We start from the raw sequence: 21900 nt of genomic DNA on the forward strand, positions 1-21900 counted from the left end.
ACCAGATGCCCTCTGGGAAACTCACAAAGAGCAGCAGTGTTCAAGATGGCTTGGCTGGCTTTAAAAGAGGGTTTAGAAATGCAAGTTCATGGACTATAATGGCCAGTAGCCACAATGGCAATTTTTCCCTTCCACTGTCAGAGGCAGCGAGGTTCTGGATCTGCAAGTGAGAAGAGTGTTGCTGTGCACAGGACCTGCTTGCAGTCTTCCCCCTCTCCAGTTTCATTTCTGGTTGGCCACTGTGAGAGCAGAGTCTTGGACTAGATGGGCCTCTGGCCTGATCCAGCAGAGCTCTTCTGGCGTTCTTATGGCAGAGTCACTTCTGATAGGGCAGGGTCAGGGTAGTAGGCTGATTAGGATCAGTGAAGGCAAAAAACATGGTCTTTCAGGACCCTGGACAGTTCATCAGCACAGGTGATTACTGGAACTCATTCCGGGAGATGTCTACTGAAATCTGGCTGGTCTGGACCTGCCGTTAACATGCCTCCATCCTGAGGAGCTCTCGTTCAGCTATTGCTTGATTTTGCATCCGTTGACTTCTATGGCTTTGGGGTGGTGAGGATTGCATCCTGGGCTGCCCTTGTTGTCTGATGAGTTGGGTAAAGCTCCATCCTTTGGCCTGGAAGGTCTTGAAATCGGAGACAACCCCTCTCCAGATGATGCTTCCTCTGAGCCACAGGGAGGATTGAGGCGAGAGAACATGATTCTGGATGGGAAGGGTGGTGTAGCTTAGTGGTTAGAGAACCTGCTTTGCATGCAGAGGGTCCCAGGTTCAATCCCTGGTCACATCACAAGGTAGGGCTGGGAAAGACTCCCTATCTGGAAACCATGCACAATCACTGCCAATCAGTGTTAACAATAACGAGTTAGATGGATGGGTGAGACTGACTCTGTATAAGGCAGCTTCCTATGTAGACCTGGGAAGGAGAAATTGCTTTTGCCATGGACCAAATGCATCTTCTCCTTGTAGCCATAGAAGCTGCCAGCTCCTGGCAACTCCAAGCGGGGAAGGGGAAACCGGAATGCTGCCTTCTGCCCCTGTTTTGTTTTCATTTCTGCCGCTGCACTATTTTTAATCTCGGTACGCCTGGTTATTTCTCTCTCCACCCTCCACCTCCTGCAGCCCCCTTCCGAAGGCCGAGGTGATTCATGTTCTGAACAATTATATCCAATTCAGCCCTTTTCTGTTTGAAGTGAGGCTTGGGCAGTAGACTGTAGGAATCATACAGTTTTCGCTTTGTGGGAACAAGAAAGGAACGCTCTTGAACAGAGGTTCCGAAAGCCTGGTCCGTGGAACAGCTTCATTCAGGACCACGACATCTAGCATAGCGTATTAGAATTGCCAAGCAACCAGCAGAAAAATCATTGATCGGTACTCCAGGGCTCTCAGCAATTCTCAAGTGGTCTGTGTGTGTGTGTGATGGTGGAGTTTGACCGAGCAGCCTTTCACACAGAGGACTGTCCTCTGCAAAGCAGAACACACCTAGAGAGCATTTCCCAACCCCCTGTTGTAGCAATTTGTTCCATTAATTTCTGCACCAAGGTAGACCACCCTTTCCCAACCAGGTCCCTTCCTGACGTTGTTAAGACTCAAACTCCCATGAGCTACAGCCACAATGGTCGTTGCACAGGGATGATGGGAGCTGTAGTCCAAGGATACCTGGAGCTCTTCGGGTTGTGGAAAGTTGAGTTTGTCTGGTTCTGTGATGCCCAAATATCCCCAGCTGTCAGTACCTGGGCTGGTTGCACTGGCACCAACTCTATAGGGTGAAGGCGTCTTGGGCCCCCTCAATGTTGATGGGATGGAGGAGCCGAGTGCAGCATGGCTTCAGTGGCTGTCTCCTTCTGAGCGCAAGAGAGGAGGAGCCGCTGGCCATTGAAGCCATGGGTTCTGTGCTCAGCATCCTCCCAACGATGTGACGTCTTACGCACAGTGTGCAATGCGCACATGACATCACATGTGTGTATTAGGATAAGAAACTTATGCATATCTGTTTACTAATGCATGGAAGTGTAAAAGTATTTCCCCCCTCTTTTTCATTCTCACTCACTCTTTTTCGTTTGCCGCTCTATCTTTCTATAAATGAAATTCTTCTAATAAAACAACAACACATGCTGTTGGGCGCAAGTCAGAACCTCCGCCTGCTTGCTTCTCGTGCCTGTTCTCCATCCAGTGATGGATCTGTGAGCCTCCGGATCTTGTTGGGCTACAGCTATGGCCAAACGTTCAGAGATGATGGGAATGAGTTCAGCAACATCCGCAGAGCTACATCTTTCCCCTCCACCATCTAGTCGATTGCCATCGATGTCCTGTCAACCGTTTCTTTATGATCTCCCCGCACAGTGCTTGATGCTTCGGTTCTCCAAGAACAATATTTGCCCTCTGTGTGACAGTTTGACAGACTGTCATCTCTTCCTCATTAAGCTGACGCACAGGCTGGCAACGCTGTCTGATGCCTCCTGCGATTCCTGCGTCGAGATTGGTTTCGTCACATCCTGGATGAGTCAATGAACAAAAAAGCAATAACATTCCTGGCTTGGGGCTATTGCTCCACGCCGTCCCTCTCAATCACAGCCCTTACTTTCTTTTTTCTTTTTTCTTTTTTCTTTAAAGAGCTATGTTGTTCTCTTGGGCCATTTGAATTTGAAAACAATTTCCATCTGCCACCCCCGCTGATGACGGCTTTACTTGTATTTATGGTCGGAGCAGGGAAGGTTGTGTTTGAGAGATGCTTTCTGCTAAGTCAAGCTATTTTGCAATCTATCTCAGTGTTGTCTTCCTCTGACCGGCTTCACCTAAAGAGCCAGTGTGGTGTAGTGGTTAAGAGTGGTGGACTTGTAATCTGGTGAATCACGTTCGCGTCCCTGCTCCTCCACATGCAGCTGCTGGGTGACCTTGGGCTAGTCACACTTCTCTGAAGTCTCTCAGCCCCACTCACCTCACAGAGTGTTTGTTGTGGGGGAGGAAGGGAAAGGAGAATGTTAGCCACTTTGAGACTCCTTAAAGGGAGTGAAAGGCGGGATATCAAATCCAATCTCTTCTTCTTCTCTTCTAAATACCTGTTTTTTTTAACTAGAGATGCCAGCAAACTGGAGCTTGAAATTCAACTGGCTGCTTTTCAAGAGCCACTGATGCAATTAACATGGTGCCTAGATTGCCCTGAACCTACAGGCCAATCTTGTGACAGTGAGTCCTACAGAGCCTGTCCTAAATCTACTGTGGGGAAGGGGTGTAGCTCAGTAGCACAGCATCTCCTTTGCAGGTTCCAGGTTCAACTCTCAGCATCTCCAGGCAGGGATGGGAGAGATTTCCTGTTTGCCCCAAACCTGGGTCAATACTAAAGTAGATGGGCCAATGGTATAAGACACCTGCCTATGTTTCCTAGGTGATGTGTTCAAGTTTACTATTGTCTGGTAGATTAGCACAGATGCAGTCAGGTACTGAGGAAAATAACCAAGCAGAGGCTAGGTACGACTTTTCTTTTCTTTAAAGGAGTTCCTATTTCATGCTGGCTGTTCTATTATAAGGCAACTTTCCATTTCAATGGGTGATGGCCAGATCTAGGACCATGAGAGAAGGGAAAGTAAATCCATTTCACGGGGCGACTGCAATCTGTAGAATCATGAGACAGGGAAATGTCTCAATTCTGCCCCCATACTCAAAAACCTCTATCATAAAGGAGGTAGAGAACTGGTGGGCCTCATGGTTTTGCTGGACCATAACTCCCATCATCCTTGCCCATTGACCTATACAGTGTGTGGCTGCTGGGAGTCGTAGTCCAACAATATCTGATGTTCTCCATCCTGGGACTACAAGTTTAACAGCAGCTTCTTAGGAATGTTTTGTTGTTTCGTGAGGGCAACTGGACTGGAGACACTATTAGGCAAAAATAGATCGCATCTGCACCACAGGTTTAAAGCACTATAATACCACTTTAAACAGTCATCTCCCCCCTCATAAATCCTGGGAACAATAGTTTGTCGAGGGTGCTGAGAGTTGTCAGGAGACACCTATTCCCCTCCAAAAACTACAATTCCCAGAGTTCCATGGGAAGAGGAATTCATTGCGAAACCGCTCTGAGAATTGTAGACAGAGAAGGCTATTGCACAACTAATCTAACAATTGCTGATCTTAGCCACTGTTATGTACTGAGTTGAACAGGATCCAAAAGGCAGCAGTCTGATTGGTTCTAGAGCAGTCTGATTGGTCCACAGGAGCCACCCAATCCAGCTCCAGGTGGAAGTGAATCCGCAACCTGATTGGCCTACAGGTGAATCCCAGAATTAGCCAATCACATGGGGCCCATTGTGTAAATAATGTATATAAAGCAGATATTCTGGGGGAACTTCCATTCCTCCTCACCACTATGAGTTGAATAAAGAGCATGAAACTCCGAGTATATTTCAGCCACCCTAAAGCTGTGGGTGGAATGGAAGTGGGGGCCATAAACTCATACCATCCAACTTTTTCCAGTGCCAAACTGGGACATTCTCCCAGGCAAGTCACATGGCCTGCACTTTGCTCTTGTCCCGAAAAAGCACTTTTTTTTGCACCCCCCCAAGATCTCTTGCAGAACCCAAAAATGCACTGCACGAGATTGCAGCTCAGAAAAAAGCACTTTTTGGGGGGTGAGAGCGCAAAAGTTTGAGGCGCCCAAGATGGCCGCTGAGATCTTGCAAGAAAAAAATGGGATGTCCCGTGTCCCCCCCCCCCCCAGGGCACTTGGAAGGTATGTCAATTCCACAGTCACAACTGGGACACAACTTCCTTGCACTTCCCCAGACAGAACCCTACCTAAAACAGAACTATATAACCAATAATATATCTGCTCTCTCTCTCCATCTTTCCCTCCCTGCCCTGCTGCAAGCAAATTATCACCTTTTTTTGCTTCTTCGGTTGATTCACTCACAGCTGGGAGGTCTTATTATTTTTATTTGTCTGTCTCTTCACACACCCCTTTACAGTTTAATTTGGTTTTCATTAGTTCCTATGGTAACCATGAATGCATCTGTGGAGGGTTTTGAAATTAAGAGCAAAAGAGCACAACAATACGGAGCGTGATAGGAGAAAGCAACAGAGAGATAGTCCTGCCTTCTGATAGAGAGAGAAACTCTTCTGTTTCCCTGTTTCAATTGTTCAAAAATCGCAGAAGGAACTCTGGTAAGTCTATTTCATTTCATTCCATCACCCCTCCTGTCTGTGTCTTAAGTGGGTCTCCCTAAGCATTAAGACAAAGCGCTGCTGAATATTTAGGCACCATTTCCTATTTTGCTTCCTTGTGTGGCGAAGGAGGCCACTGTTCAACAAGTGTGGTGCCAGGAATGCTGGAAGAGGTAGCGTCGACTAGTGGGTAGAGTGTCACACACCATAGACCTCTTCTGTTTACTGAGCGTTCGTCCTCATTTGCTTCCACAAAGCTTACGCAGAGGTTAGATGATATCTGGCCTTCGTTGTGCATTCATTCTGATTTGTTCACGGGGCAGTTATATGTCTATGAACATTCATCCTGATTTGCTTGTGGGGTGTTTACTCATCTTTCTGTTATTTATTCATTCTTGCGGTTTAGTGCTTCTGCGCATGCGCATGCGCAAGCGCCTAAGCCTGGAAGTAACCCGTTCCTGTACTTCTGGGTTTGGTGCGGTGTGCAACCCGAAAATGCACAACCTGACGTGTCTGTGATCCGAGTTATGACTGTATATGGATGCCTTAAGATCGTCTATTTCTGTAATGCCCAACAAGGGTTTAGAGAAAGAAAGAAAGAAAGAAAGAAAGAAAGAAAGAAAGAAAGAAAGAAGAGACACTATATGTACTTTCCCTTGTTTATTTGCTTGTTTTGCAACATGACAATCTTTAATAGAAACTAATTTTAAAAAGGAGGCAGAGGGCAGATGTGTCACTAACAAGCCCTCTGATCTCACTTCACATTGGAGAAGTTCTCAAATCTCTCTCTCTCTCTCTCTCTTCTGCATGGCTTCGTAGGAAGAAGATTCCAGGCCCAGTCTCCTGTATTGGATGACTTGTGTCTGTGAAACTGTAGGGTTGCCACCTTTGTTCTGAGAAAATTCATGATAGGGCAGGGCGGGGCGGTTGGGGGGCAACCCCCCCCAATCTGCTGCTGAATTGACTTCAAAGCGATCCATTACAATCTCTTGCAGCCTAACAGGATGGGCCCTCTGGAATTTATTACATATGCACATTCACACACACATATACACAAATCTATATATCTGTCTGTGCTTGGCTACCCAGAGCTTAAATACATGACTTTTCACACACCCTTTCAAGCACATGAAGTTGGATAGGATCCCTAACTTGGCACACACACCCAGAGAGAGAGAGAGAGAGAGAGAGAAAGAGAGAGAGGGAGGGAGGGAGGGAGGGAAGGAAGGAAGATCTGAAATACAGGACAGAACTGTATCAATAATGGACAAAGCATTTTACATTGAAATACAGGACAAACTTGTACAGTGGTACCTTGGTGCTCAAATGCCTTGGTACTCAAACAACTTGAAACCCAAACACAGCAAACCCGGAAGTAAGTGTTCTGGTTTATGAACTTTTTTCAGAAGCTGAGCGTGCTCCATTTTGAGTGTTACACTTCCAATTTGAGTGCCATATTTCCGTTTTGAGTGTTACGCTGAGGTCTGTCTGTTTTTGCTATTTATTTTGCGTTGCTGCTTTTGCGGCTCTTTTTGTTTTGTTTTTGCGACTGTTTGGAACCCAGTTCAGCTACTGATTGATTGATTGTGTGACTGCAGTACATTGTTTATTGCTTTCATTTTATGGTTCAATGGTCTCGTTAGATAGTAAAATTCATGTTAAATTGCTGTTTTGGGGGTTGCTTTTAAAAATCTGGAATGGATGAATCCATTTTGCATTACTTTTGATGGGAAAGCGAGCCTTGGTTTTGGAATGCTTTGGTTTTGGAATGGACTTCTGGAACAGATTAAGTTTGAGAACCAAGGTACCACTCTATTATACAGGACAGGTGGCAACCCGAACTGCCACTCTTGGAGTAAGGGAGCTATGTGCTTCACTTCTGCAGCAGGTGGACTTCTCCATAATTGCTGTGGAAGTGTGTGTGTGTGTGTGTGTGTGTGTGTGTGTGTGTGTGTGGCGTTTCATGGCTCCTCCTTGCTGCTTCTGCATGCAGTTCTTTGAGCATTATGCAGCAGCACTCACCCACAATCCCAGGCAAAAAGCACGGAACTGGTGAGACTCAAGTCTCGGAAACCTCTGCACTGAGGAAGTGAAATTGACAGCGTTTTTGCAACCTTATGGGAAGCCGCCCTTTCTCTTGGTGATATTTGTGTAGGGAAAAGGTCATGTCCCAGCCCTAGTTCCTAGGGCAGGGATAGGGGTCTGTGGTCTTCCTGAGGTTCTTGAACCACAGTCCCCACCACCCCAATACAATGGTACCTCAGGTTACAGATGCTTCAGGTTACAGACTCCACTAAGCCAGAAATAGTACCTCAGTTAAGAACTTTGCTTCAGGATGAGAACAGAAATCGCACGGTGGCAGCACAGTGGCAGCAGGAGGCCCCATTAGCTAAAGTGGTACCTCAGATTAAGAACAGTTTCAGGTTAAGAACGGACCTCCAGAACGAATTAAGTTCTTAACCCGAGGTACCACAGTAATTGACCAAGTCGGGGTCCATCCACATCTGGAGGGCTGCAGTTTGTCCAGTTTTGTTTTGATAGAAGGAATTCTTGGTGGCTTTTCCAAGGGGGTGGGGCTGTTTGCTCACAGTTTGTACAAAATCCCCTCCAAAACTGTGTGATGGAGCTCAGGTGGCCCACCTCAGAGGCAGATGGGTCCATGAGGACTAGGTCCATGAGGACTAGGTGGCCGAGGTGGATGAGGAGCTGGAAACAGCTTGATGAGTCAAAGAAGGAAAGAAAACGAAAGAAAAGCGCAGGAACCGAAACCATCAAAAGGGAACGGCTAACCAGCATTTCACACTTTTGACCTCAGTTGGAGGAGCTGCTTTTGACATGGGCTGGATTTCAACCACAGAGACCACAAGCCCCAGCTGGCTGGGGGCCAGAGGCTGTTCAGTGGGATGGGGCAGCTTCTCAGCAAGCCCCCTTCCTGCTCTCAGTTTAGAAAGTCACAGCGCTTATTCTCCAGGTGAAAAGAGAAGTCACACCCAGGGTGTTCAGCGACAGGAGGCCTGCTTTCAAAGCAGCTGCGCCTTCCTGTGAAACAAGGATGCGACACATTTTCTTTTGGCCTGGGGGCTGAATTGCCAGAGGCAACTTTCTGGGGACAACATTAGTGGTAGACTGAGCCAGAGGCAGAAATAGATTTGATTCTTACCTGTAGGCTGAATTCCAGCCATGCAAAAGCCAGAGGTTTCTGCACAAACATTTCTCCACCCAGGCAAGCAAGAGACATTTTATCTGCTCCAGTGCTGGGGGATATCTGGCCCAGAGACCAATCCTGGCCCACCATGGGGTGAAATTTGGCCTGCGTGATCCAGAACCACAACTACCTGACAATCAGCTGGCAACACTCCAACTGGGGTGTGATGGAGCTTAAGTCTGCATTGGCTCTGCACACTAGGGCAAGGAGTAAAATTTAACCCTTAATCATCAGCTGATAAGTGGGGTTTAAGCATGCCCTCCAACATTCCTCCGATGAAAATAGGGACGTTCTATTCAATAATAACAATAATTTTATTATTTATGCCCCATCCATCTGACTGAGTTGCCCCAGCCACTATGGGCGGCTTCCAACAGATATAAAAACATAATAAAACATCAAACATTAAATAAAACCTTTTCCTATACAGGGCTGCCTCCTGATGTCTTCTAAAGGTTATATAGTTACTTATCTCCTTGGATTGGGGGTAGCATAACTCCATACCCTCCAACATTTCTCTGATAAAAATAGGGACGTCCTAAGGAAAAGCGGAACATTCCAGGATCAAATCAGAAACTGGGGTGGATTCTGCAAATCTGGGACTGTCCCTGGAAAATAGGGACACTTTGAGGGTCTGGGTTAAACAGGCACATGCAGCCAAAATGCAGTGTGGGGCTGTTTGCAAAAGGGCTTTTAAATAACACCACACTTGGAAGTCCCAGCAGTTGGGGCTTCAAAGCACAGCATCATCTGATGTCACTGTGATGTCAGGCAGTTGACAGCAGGGTGGTCCCACCTGTTAAACTTGGTCCTCCATTGGCGGGAGATCAAGGATCTGGCCTGCTAGCCAGAAAAGGTTCCTTACCCCTTCTCTGACTGGTCACCGCCCACTTGATCTCAGATAATGGGGAGACAAACTGCCTTATTAATAATATTCTGCCCTCCATCGTAGGAGCACTGGGTGGCAAAGGTAAGTTGACTGTAAAGAGTGGTGTTTTGGATCCCATAACTTCCTTTGTTGGGAAATAATTTTGTATAAAATTAGATCTCGTGTTGCATTTCCTGTAACAGAAGTTCTGTACCACAGGATGGTTCCTCCTTCTCATCTGAGAAACAGTTTCACCCAGGGCTGAAATATAAATATTTTTAAATAGTGGAAGGCTGGGCAACCTGTCAACCTCCATGTTAGGTGGATTTTATAGGCAGGATAGGATATATTTTACAATTTATCCTCCATATGACTCAAGTATGTGAGCAGAACATTTAAACTTAAAACAATTAAAGGTAAAGGTAAAGGTACCCCTGCCCATACGGGCCAGTCTTGACAGACTCTGGGGTTGTGCGCCCATCTCACTTAAGAGGCCAGGGGCCAGCGCTGTCTGGAGACACTTCCGGGTCACGTGGCCAGCGTGACATCGCTGCTCTGGCGAGCCAGAGCCGCACACGGAAACGCCGTTTACCTTCCCGCTTGTAAGCGGTCCCTATTTATCTACTTGCACCCGGAGGTGCTTTCGAACTGCTAGGTTGGCAGGCGCTGGGACCGAGCAGCGGGAGCGCACCCCGCCGCAGGGATTCGAACCGCCGACCTTTCGATCGGCAAGTCCTAGGCGCTGAGGCTTTAACCCACAGCGCCACCTGCGTCCCTCGCCACCTGAGTTTTAAATACCATCCCTTGCAGCATTAAAGTGGAAACTTTGGGATGGGGCTATGTAGCCTTATGGCAATTTATCCAGGTTATTAATTAAAAGAATCAGACTGCAAGTTAAGCATAAAAATGGTGTTTGCTTAGATAAAGTCTCACACTTGATACAAACAGTAACAGTAATGAAAGCAAGGCAGGCAAATTCTACTTCTAGATTACGAAATGCATATTTCAGTTCAAAATGAAGTCTCCCCTTGAAGCAGAGACCAGACAGATGTCTGTCTGCCTCAGAAGCATGGTGAAAAAGAGACTGAGCTCTGAGGAGAGAGGAAGTAGTAAGGATTATTTTCCTTACCTTTTCCCCCAGGAGGAGCAGGGGATATGACCTCACAGAGTGTCCTCTCTAGGAATTTACAGGGGGAACTCCATGTGCCTTAACCCTTTGCTTATCTAGCAATACTTGAAATTTTATTTAGGCTGAGAGATTATTTCCCACACTCCAGATGTGAAACTCTAACTCCCATCATCCACATACAGCACGGCCAATGGTCAGGGATGATGGGATTTGGAGTCCTAGCACATATGCAGGGCCACAGGTTCCCAGGCCTGAAATCAAGCATGCCTTAAAGCAGCTTTCGCCAACAGGGTGCCCTCCAGACAGTTTTGGACTACAGTTCCCATTAGCCCCTGCTAGCACAGCCAATGGATGTTGTAGTCCAAAACATCTCGAGGGCACCAGGTTGGTGAAGGCTGCCTTACAACATAATCCAGGGCATGTTTGTTGAGAAATAATGGCTGCACAGAGGGTAGCTGCTACAAGTCCTTTGCAGCAAAAACAATAGAATCTGCTCACTTGCTGAAAGCTTGTTAGATACATTCAGAGTCCACAAGAGGGCGCGTTTTGGCAAAAAAAGCTTTGCAAAACTTCAAAAAGTGAAGTTGTGTATGGCTTCTGTGCTCAAATGCTGTTTTTACAGTGCAATTCTCTACATGTCTAGTGAAAATTAAGTTAGCTGAGTTCAGTGGGGCTTACTCTCAGGAAATTGGGTCTAGGAATGTGGCCTTTAAAGGCCAAAGATTGATCGATCTATCTATCTATATCATCTATCTGTCTATCTATCTATCTATCTATCTATCTATCTATCTATCTATCTATCTATCTATCTATCTAATCTATCATCTATCTATCTATCATCTATCTATCTATCATCTATCTATATCTATCTATCTATCTATCTATCATCTATCTATCTATCTATCTATCTATCTATCTATCTATCTATCATCTATCATCTATCTAATTGTCATATCCACACCATGTACGGTATTTAAAGCACTCATGTACCACTTTAACAATCATGGCTTCCCCAAAAGAATTCTGGGAACTAGTTTGTTAAGGGTGATGATGTCCACTGGCAGAGGAATGGGGGTGTGGAGGAAGCAGACAGCCCCCGGCACCACTATTCTGGTAGGGTGCCATCGCGGTGCCCCCCCGGACACACGCCACGCCCCCCCCCACGTGCTGGGCGCCATGCCCCCAGAACGTGTGTCACGCCCCCAGGATGCATGCCACACCCCCGGGGGACACCAGCCATGCCCCTGCCTGCTCTCTGCCCCCGGTAGCGGAGCATGCCGCTTTTCCACTGACAATGTCACAGAGCTACAATTCCTGCTTAATAAGTCACAGTTCCCAGGATTCTCCATGGCTGTGAAAGTGGTATAAGCATATGTTAAATGTATGGTATTGGCATGACATATCTATTATTCTTTTAAACATTTTGCTGAGTGTTAAGCTAATTCATATGTCATGCGGGTGACCATGAATGTATATACAGTATAGAAGTTGGGAGTAACATCCCCCTCCTTAGCTGAAATACTTTTGGGGTTGCATTTAACTAAGTCCTATTCAGAGTAGGCCAACTGAAATGAATGAACCTAACTTAGTCATGTCTATTTATTTCAGTGGGGTTTCTTCATTTGGACTCGAGATAAATATCCAGCTCCTGATAGGACTAATGTGTTGCTAGGCATATAATAATGAATGGCTAAAAAATTCAGGTTTCTGAATGAGAGATGAGCCAGAAGGTCCTCTTTAGCAGCTTAAAATGGATTGCGTGGCATTCAACTAAGTTTTACTTAGAGTGGACCAAATGAAATTAATGGACCCAGGACTTCCTGTTGATCGCAAAGCCATGAGTAAGCGGGATTCAGCAAATGCCACTTGATATGTTTTTCAAGTGAGGGCTGGCTACCCTGGTGTCTTACCATCAGCCACAGCCAGCACAGCCAATGATTGGAAATGATGGGAACTGTGGTCCAACTTCTGCTGGGCCATAGTTTCTCCACCCCTGCTTTAAAGGAACGACCATTTCAATTTCTGTGCCGGTGATAAAAAAGGTAAAGGGACCCCTGACCATTAGGTCCAGTAGTGGCCAACTCTGGGGTTGCGGTGCTCATCTCGCTTTATTGGCCGAGGGAGCCGACGTACAGCTTCCGGGTCATGTGGCCAGCATGACTAAGCCGCTTCTGGAGAACCAGAGCAGCGCACAGAAACGGCGTTTACCTTCCCGCCGGAACGGTACCTATTTATCTACTTGCACTCTGACGTGCTTTTGAACTGCCAGGTTGGCAGGAGCAGGGACCGAGCAATGGGAGCTCACCCCATCGCGGGGATTCGAACCACCAACCTTCTGATCAGCAAGTCCTAGGCTCTGTGGTTTAACCCACAGCGCCACCCGTGTCCCTGTGCCGGTGATAATACATGCCAAAAATCCATGATTTTGAGACAGACATACTCAAAATTACAAACCACACCTCCTGCAGTTGCCCCAGGCAAGTTGTATATTGGGAGGAAGTTGGGACTGAGAACCTCCTTCAGATCCCTGAAGGGCAGAAGGCCCTATCCAACATAGTGCTAAGTTGAAGTCACTTAGCTTGTTTCACAGCCGCGATGCTTTTTGTGCAAGGGAGAGCAGATGTGCAGAACGGAAGATTGCTGTGAAACAGACAGCACAGCAAGAACCAGCTGTTGCACAACCATCCTCTAGTGCAGTGGTTCTCAAGCTGTGGGTCCCCAGATATTGTTGGACTACAACTCCCACATCCCTGAGCTCTGGCCTTGCTAGCTAGGGGTGATGGGAGTTGTAGTCCAACAACATCTGGGGACCCACAGGTTGAGAAAGGCTGCTCTAGTGCAAGTGTTGCACTGGATTCCTTTGAGTCCTTGTGCAAGTGGATTGAGACCATTGCATATGACCCACTGACCAGATCTGAGGGCTGTAGGTTACAGGATGGTCCATTTCAATTGCTCCGATAAGCAAAACTTCTTGATGACAGCAGCCGTTCAGCATTGTAGCCAATTTAGCCAATTGTTTAGAAGGGCTGGTGATCTCTCCTTTACTGGAGGTGTTTGAAAGGGAGCAAACAGAGGCGATGATCAAAGTTTGCCAGGAGAGTGAGGGGGTTAATGGAGGTAAGGAAAGGGCAGAGACTGAAAAGTCTGTGAGGGTTGAGGATGATTCAGACAAGGAACGGAATTAGTGATTCACAAGATAATATCTGCTTAATTTGTTTCAGCAATAATTCAAGTCTTCTGATGGCTGCCATCTCCACCCCTCCGGTTTAAATCTGTGAACAAATGGCTCATAATATTTTGAGGAACAAATCACTCTTTGTCCCCCAGGAGCATTGCTAAATAGTGTAGCTCAGTGGTTTTCAACTGGTGGTTTGTCGTGCATAACCCATCCAGGGGGGTCTGTGGCACCATTCAAATAACAAAAGCTACCACAGAGATATCATGATTTTCAAAAGTAAAGGGTCCGTGACTTGGCTTGTGAAAAACAGGGAGTCTATGGTACTTAGGTGTTGGAGGAGACACTTGAGAGCCCCATGGACTGCAATAAGATCTTCATTCTTAAGGAAATCAGCCCTGAGTGCTCACTGGAAAGACAGATCGTGAAGCTGAGGCTCCGATACTTTGGCCACCTCACGAGAAGACTCCCTGGAAAAGACCCCGATGTTGGGAAAGATTGAGGGCACAAGGAGAAGGGGACGACAAAGGACGAGATGGTCGGATAGTGTTCTCGAAGCTACCAGCATGAGTTTGACCAAACAGTGGGAGGCAGTGGAAGACTGGCGTGCTCTGGTCCAGGGGGTCACGAAGAGTCAGACATGACTGAACGACTAATCAACAACAATGGTACTTGGCTACTCGGGAACCACTGGTGTAGATCACAAGTGGGGAGCCTGTGGCTCTCTAGATTATAACTCCCATTGGACAGCTTTCCATGCTGGCTGAGTCTGATTGGAAGTGGCGTCCAATGACACACAGAGGGCCCAGGGCCCTCATCCCAGGCCGGGTCAAATGCATCTTTTTCCAAAGTGAACATTGCAATGTTTTAAAAATTGCTTTGGCCACCAGATGGTGCTATCAAAACACAAAACTGCATCGATCCATTGGCTATAAAACGGTTGGCAGGCATTTGTGTGTGGCCATGTTAGGACTGTCACCCGATTAAATAAATCTTAGTTGATTCATTGTATGTGTTTTAATTGAACAATTGTTGGGAAAGGGCTGAGCCAGGAGCTAGAGACTAGGGCTGTGCACACCCCCTAATTTGGTGCTTTGGAGCAACACCTGATGTGACCTGAGATTACCAGGGCCAGCCCAACCCAGGTCAGGACCCTTAGACCAAATTGGGGGCCTTGCACAGTGTTTAATTAGGGTTTTAAACCCTAATGTGGCCTGGAGGGAGGTGGGGAGAAAGAGAGGTAACTTTGGTGCACGTTTAAAGAGTTCAGTGAGCAGGATGTGGCTGCTTGCTCATGAGAAGTACAACTAGGAATCAGACAGGATGGGACTGCAGCTGAATTAAGAGTGGGGCAGATGAGAGGCTGCAATATTTCAGACTGGGACTGACAGCCTCTGAGCCTCAGAGGGAGCCAGGGAAAGGGGGAAGGAAAGGAGAAGGTTGAACAGTGCTATTTTTCTAGAAAAAGAGGTGCCAGAACTCACGACGAACACCTCCTTTGCTCTCTTAGAATGGCAAGGGCTCTCACCTGACAGGTGCTGGAACCCACTGAGAGGGGCTAGAACCGAGTTCCAGTGAGTTCCGGCTGAAAAAAGGCCCTGAGGATGAGTAAGGCAAAGGCTGGTTCTGCAAGGAGAGTTTGAGGGTGGGTTTTGGCCATTAAGTGGCTTTGTCTATTCTCTCCATGGTGAGCAGAACTTCTCTGGTCTGACAAGGAGAGCAAGAAGGAAGGGCAGTCTAAGTCTGGAAGGGTCTGGGACCCTGGGACTAGGGGTGGGCAATTCTGTCAATTTCTGTTTCTCTCCTTTCTGATTTCCACATCAGTCTGTGATTATTTTTATACCTCATGAAAATTCATCAGGGTTTCAGTGCAAATTTCTCCTAATCTACACAAAATGGCAAAGTGGATGGAGGAAAGGTTGCAGCATTTGGAGCTTCTGAGTTCTCTGGCTGGTTCTCCCTTGGGTGCTGGAGAGTTTCCCGAGTAGAAGCAAAGGCTACCTAATGAAAGTGACCTACTACAGGTAGTTGTAATTAAGCATCATCTGGAGGGGCATTAAGTTCCGCATCCCTGGGCTAGAGGGAACTATGGTCTGTCTCAATATAAAGCAGCATCAAATGGTCCTTCTTAATGTAAGGTTACCAGATATTTTCCAATGAATCTGGGGACACTTTTCAACTTCAATGGATTTTGTATGGGGACTGATTTGTAAATCCGGGGACTGTCCCTGGGAAACGGGGACATCTGGTAATCTTATCTTAATGGTGCAAAACCTTAAATCCATGGATTTAAGGGGTCTGAGATGTGTACAGTGGCATCTCCTGATGCAACAATGAACTCACCTGTCCCCAAAGGGGTCAAGCATCACTGGGAAATTTGGCTTTCATCTTTTCTGCTAGAAATAAGTCAGGGAGAGTTCATGGGTTTGTTGGCTCAGCAACGGAGATAACATTGTTTCTTCACAGCAACTCCAGTGATTAGCTTTGAGAAGACAAAGTGGTTTACCCGCACCTTTCTCCCTCTCCCTCCCCCCTCTGTCTAGTCTGAAGTTAATAACAAACCTCTTTTCAGTGGTTGGCCTTCAGTCAAATGCCCAACGTTGTTAGGAAGCAAAAACTAGAACATGAACTATCTTTGAGATTCATGTTTGTGTGTGTAAGACTGCAAGTGGTCCATACTGGTTCTCCATGCAGATGTTTTTAGGGTGACATAATTGGACTAGATAGGTCTTTTTCTTGATCCAATGGGTCTGTTTCTTTGCTGTTTAGTCATGACCGACTCTTCATGACCCCATGGACCAGAGCACGCCAGGCACTCCTGTCTTCCACTGCCTCCCGCAGTTTGGTCAAACTCATGCTGGTAGCTTCGAGAACACTGTCCAACCATCTCATCCTCTGTCGTCCCCTTCTCCTTGTGCCCTCCATCTTTCTCAACATCAGGGTCTTTTCCAGGGAGTCTTTTCTTCTCATGAGGTGGCCAAAGTATTGGAGCCTCAGCTTCACGATCTGTCCTTCCAGTGAGCACTCAGGGCTGATTTCCTTCAGAATGGATACGTTTGATCTTGCAGTCCATGGGACTCTCAAGAGTCTCCTCCAGCACATTATTCAAAAGCATCAATTCTTCGGCGATCAGCCTTCTTTATGGTCCAGCTCTCACTTCCATACATCACTACTGGGAAGACCATGGCTTTAACTATACGGACCTTTGTTGGTAAGGTGATGTCTCTGCTTTTTAAGATGCTGTCTAGGTTTGCCACTGCCTTTCTCCCAAGGAGCAGGCGTCTTTTGATTTCGTGACTGCTGTCACCATCTGCAGTGATCATGGAGCCCAAGAAAGTAAAATCTCTCACTGCCTCTGTTACAGTAAAATCTGGGTACGAGGCTGCTCTGCCACCCAGCTCGTCGGACTAAGTCCGCGGGTCCCTGCAGAGGAAAATGAGCTCAGCCGGAGACAGGAGCAAGCTGCAGAAGATCCAAGTTTATTGCGCAACAGGTTCAAGTCAAGATTGAACAGTGAGAAAGGGGTGACATGAACTTTTGAAACTTCCCTTCATGTCCCAGAATACAGTGCAAAATACATCCCAGTTACATCATGAATACATTAAGAAGAGGTTGGGTTACACAGGATTAACATATGGAGGAGGGAGGGGGGAATATGCAGAGCTGGAGATATGCTCAGATAAGCACATCCTGATGAGAAGACAATGGTCCATGTACTGGCATTGCCCGGAGGAAAGGCTTGGCAGAGTGATTTGACAGGATTAGGGTCTTGACACCTTGCTTGAGGGATTATAGAGAACAGGGGAGGTGTCATGGAGTCCTAGAGAAATTGAGCAAATTGGCACATTGAGTTTCTATGAATTTTATAGATTTTAGTCCCTTTTGACATTGACAATTGGAAATAAATGGATATATTGTAGCGAAGAAGAAGGTGAAGAAGACATGCCCCCCCTTCCGTATCAGCCTCCATTTCTTCCCCTTCTATTTGCCAGGAGGTGATGGGACCAGTGGCCATGATCTTCGTTTTTTTTGATGTTGAGCTTCAGACCATATTTTGCGCTCTCCTCTTTCACCCTCATTAAAAGGTTCTTTAATTCCTCCTCACTTTCTGCCATCAAGCTTGTGTCATCTGCATATCTTAGGCTGTTGATATTTCTTCCAGCGATCTTAATTCCGGCTTGGGATTCATCCAGCCCAGCCTTTTGCATGATGAATTCTGCATATAAGTTAAATAAGCAGGGGGACAATATACAGCCTTGCCGTACTCCTTTCCCAATTTTGAACCAATCAGTTGTTCCATATCCCGTTCTAACTGTAGCTTCTTGTCCCACATAGAGATTTCTCAGGAGACAGATGAGGTGATCAGGGACTCCCATTTCTTTAAGAACTTGCCATAGTTTGCTGTGGTCAACACAGTCAAAGGCTTTTGCATAGTCAATGAAGCAGAAGTAGATGTCTTTCTGGAACTCTCTAGCTTTCTCCATAATCCAGCGCATGTTTGCAATTTGGTCCCTGGTTCCTCTGCCTCTTCTAAATCCAGTTTGCACTTCTGGGAGTTCTTGGTCCACATACTGCTTAATCCTGCCTTGTAGAATTTTAAGCATAACCTTGCTAGCGTGTGAAATGAGTGCAATTGTGCGGTAGTTGGAGCATTCTTTGGCACTGCCCTTCTTTGGGATTGGGATGTAGACTGATCTTCTCCAATCCTCTGGCCACTGCTGAGTTTTCCAAATTTGCTGGCATATTGAGTGTAGCACCTTAACAGCACCATCTTTTAAAATTTTAAATAGTTCAGCTGGAATATCATCACTTCCACTGGCCTTATTAGCAATGCTTTCTAAAGCCCATTTGACTTCACTCTCCAGGATGTCTGGCTAGACAGGTCTTTTTCTTGATCCAATGGGTCTGTTTCTACTGTCTTATTTTTAGCTGTGTGGTCCTGTGCCTATAGTCCAACCTCCAGCTGCCTGAGAGGCTGCCAGGGTTTTTGTTGCCTGTTCCAAAATGGAAAGGGAAAAGTAATAAATAGATGGCTTCTGACTTTTGGTCCCTGCCTGTGATTACCCTGAAGGTGACAGACCTTCATAGGTGAAGTAAATACGACAAATAGAGGGGATTTTGCAGGAGACAAATCCATCCGGAGAATTCCCCCTCCTCCTTTCAGGGTCACAATGTTAGTGGAACGTAACAAGCTCTCTCCATCTGTCCCTCTTTTCTGTGGCTCATCCATCCCCAGTAAATATATTTATCTCAGAGAGAATGAAGTCATCTGAAGAGTGGGATGAGGTGATGTGATGTGTGTCTGTGTGTACAGAAATGGAGTGATGTGGAACAAAAGGAAAATGCATTTGTGAGTGTCATTGTGGTGGTTGTGTGTGTTTTAGAGAGAGAAATAATACTGGTTTTGAAAAAAGAGGCACTTGTAATAACTACTCAATTGCTCCTGTAGAGGAAAAGAAAATGACCTGAAAAATATGCTACCATCACGCTGTTTCTCAAGGATATTACTTCATACCAAGTCATAACACACCTTCCAATGTTGTCTAGATGTAATTAATTCATTTCTACTCCATTCCCATCCTCTCAGCACAGAAGTTTCTCTGGGGTGGTTTTAATAAAATAATACACATTGTCATGAGCCCCACAGGGACTAGGTTGGCAAGCCTGGATACAGGAGGAGGTGGCGGCAGCTACATCTGATCAGGGGCTGGGGCAGAAGGGTGCTATATTGTCTCCTAGAGCCTGGTTCCACCTCTGCAGATGGGAGAAGACCCACCAGCCTCAGAGGATCTCATGTTTGTAATCTTGACCTTCTCACATAATAAGCGAGTCTCTGAAAGCTTGGCGGGTAGGGCATGGAAACCATTGGGATGTCTTACTTGCTTCTGTTCAGCTTTGAACACTTTGCCTGAACTCTTGAGTCATGCCTTCTGAGCTCTGTGTCTGCTGCCAAACCCATACCATTACATGCTAGCATAATGATCTCTATCTTCCTTACACATATGAGCCTTTGTCTCTGTGTGTGCTGGGCATCTGTCAGGGCCCACTCAAACTGGGACCAAATCCTAAGAACTGCTGTGCTGATTGAGACTAAAGGGCTCTGTGCATTGGCATCCTAAGCATGTTTACTCAGAAGTAAATCCCATTCAGCTTAAGGGGACTTGTTGCCCTGTAGGTATCCTATGATTTCACCTGGTTCAGATAGATGCCTGCTGGACTTCCACAGGCATGGCTGGATGGCATAATATGTTTCCTTGTTTGCTTACAGCAGTTATGTAATCCGAGATATACTGCTTATGAATACATAGGTTCTATTTTTAATTGCCATTGCTAATAGCTGTTGCAAGAACCATTCTCTGTATATCTGCCGATTCATTTTTTAAAAAAAAGCTTTTGAAGAATAAGTACAGGGAGTAAGCAAAATAGTTCTGCAATTTTGTCTGCAAATTATATAATACAAATGTTTCCAAAACAAAGCTAGGCTGGCAAATTGCAGGCTACAGCCTGTACGGCATCGATTAAGAAGCATCAATAAAAATAAACAATCATAAAGGAAAACACAGTTTCCTTCTCAGTTTATATAGAAGAGAAGCCCAACCTAGTTTTGCTACTGCAAAAGGCAAAGGGAGCCGCTTCTTCAGGTATCGACCCATTGGTGTTTGCAAGCAAAGGCTCACTTTTTTTGATGGTTGGACAAGCAGTTGAGTCCAACCAAACAGTGAAGCAAGTATTTGGATCTTGGTTCCATGAGGATGACCATGAAGGATATCTGTGACCACTTTAGCCCCCCAAATATTACTGCAGCGGGAAGGTAAACGGCGTTTCCGTGCGCTCTGGTTTCCGTCACGGTGTCCTGTTGCGTCAGAAGTGGTTTAGTCATGCTGGCCACATGACCTGAAAAGCTGTCTGTGGACAAACGCCGGCTCCCTCAGCCTGAAATTGAGATGAGCGCCACACCCCATAGTAGCCTTTGACTGGACTTAACCATCAGGGGTCCTTTACCTTTTTACCCGCTATTATTACTACATTTATAACAGGTTGTGTACAGAGTACTCCCCTTCCATTTCACATTTACAATAACCTTGGGAGGTAAGTTAGGCTGAGATATAGCGACTGGTCCCAGGTTACCCAGCGAGCTTTATAGGCTGAGTGAGGATTTGAACCTGAGTCTCTCTGCTCCTAGTCCAACACTTTAACCACCACCTTATACTGTAGCTGGTGTCTCTGAGCATAGGAAATATTGCTGTGACTGCTCTCTGGAACTGGCATTGCAGTGTCAGCAAGGTGAAGACTATAAAGGACCTCAATGTTCAGAGATGCTGTAACTCTGCATATCAGTTGCTGGAGGTATTTAGAGGTACACTGCCTCTGAATGTGGAGTCTCAGTTAAAACGGTACCCTACTGCTTTTGACAGTCATGGTGTCCCCCCCAAAGAATCCTTGGAACTGTAGTTTGTTAAGGGTAATGCCTCTCACAGGCCCACAATTCCTAGAGTGGTTTAACAATCAGACCATCTTCCCAAGGAACTGTGCTAACTGTGAGGGGAATGGGGGTTATCCCAATAACTCTCAGCACCCTTAAACTACAGCCCGCAGGATTATTTGACAGACATAAAGGCTGTTAAAGTGCTTTAAATGTGGCCATAGAACCTTGTTCAGATGGTACCCAGTGCATAAGCTTCCAAGTCTCTCTCTGTTCCAAACTCACCCAGCCTTCTGATGTGTTTTGGACAAGCGCGTCTCCTTCCCTTATCTCTAAGCTCCATGTGGCGCACACCACCAGGACATCTCTTCCTCGGAAGTTGCCACCATACCATTCAGAAAACCCAACCTGCCAGAAGCAGAATCGATAGAGTCACACTTATCAGGCCCTGCCATTCCAGCCAAGGAGTGAAAGACCTGGCAGGACCTTTCGTGCTCAGCGCTTGCTCCGTTTCCTTGATGGAAGCCTACTACAGACATTTTTTTGCGGTAAGATTCTGGAATAATAGAATCATAGCATTTCAGAGCTTTGCCTGGTTGGTTTCAGTGAATAAGATCAGTGAAGGGAGCATTCTGGAACTGCTGAGTGCCATTGGGCATGTGCAGAGTGCTTTGCTTCTCCGTGCTGAATAAGCACAGCTCTACCCCCATGCTACTGTAATATGCCAAGGTCTTGTTTGTTTGTTTATTTATTTCACTTCTATGCCGCCTTTCTTCCAAGGAGCTCAAGGTGGTGTGCATAGCTCTTCTCCTCCCCTTGTCGTCCCTACAACAACCCTGTGAGGTAGTCTAGCCTGAGAGTGAGGGAGTGACTCCAAGGTCGCCCAGCAAGCTTCTTGGCTGAGTGGGGATTCGAATCCCAGTCTCCCAGGTCCTAGTC

The 21900-nt window shown here is 46.4% G+C and overlaps 1 protein-coding gene across 5 annotated transcripts in view; it reads left to right on the forward strand.

The window, feature by feature from the left end:
- The window catches only part of RAP1GAP2 (RAP1 GTPase activating protein 2), a 194404-nt gene that overhangs the window by 52877 nt on the left and 119627 nt on the right, over positions 1 to 21900 (forward strand). Inside the window, exon 1 of one of the 5 annotated variants that reach the window (XM_079955560.1) lies at positions 5114 to 5161. The exons of the other annotated variants lie outside the window; for them this stretch is intronic. The gene's annotated coding sequence lies outside the window, so the exon portion shown is untranslated. Of the gene's footprint in view, positions 1 to 5113; positions 5162 to 21900 lie in introns of those variants that run through there. 5 annotated transcript variants of the gene reach the window in all.

This window comes from Podarcis cretensis, assembly GCF_951804945.1.
Source record: "Podarcis cretensis genome assembly, chromosome: 15".
NCBI classification, from domain to species: Eukaryota; Metazoa; Chordata; class Lepidosauria; order Squamata; family Lacertidae; genus Podarcis; species Podarcis cretensis.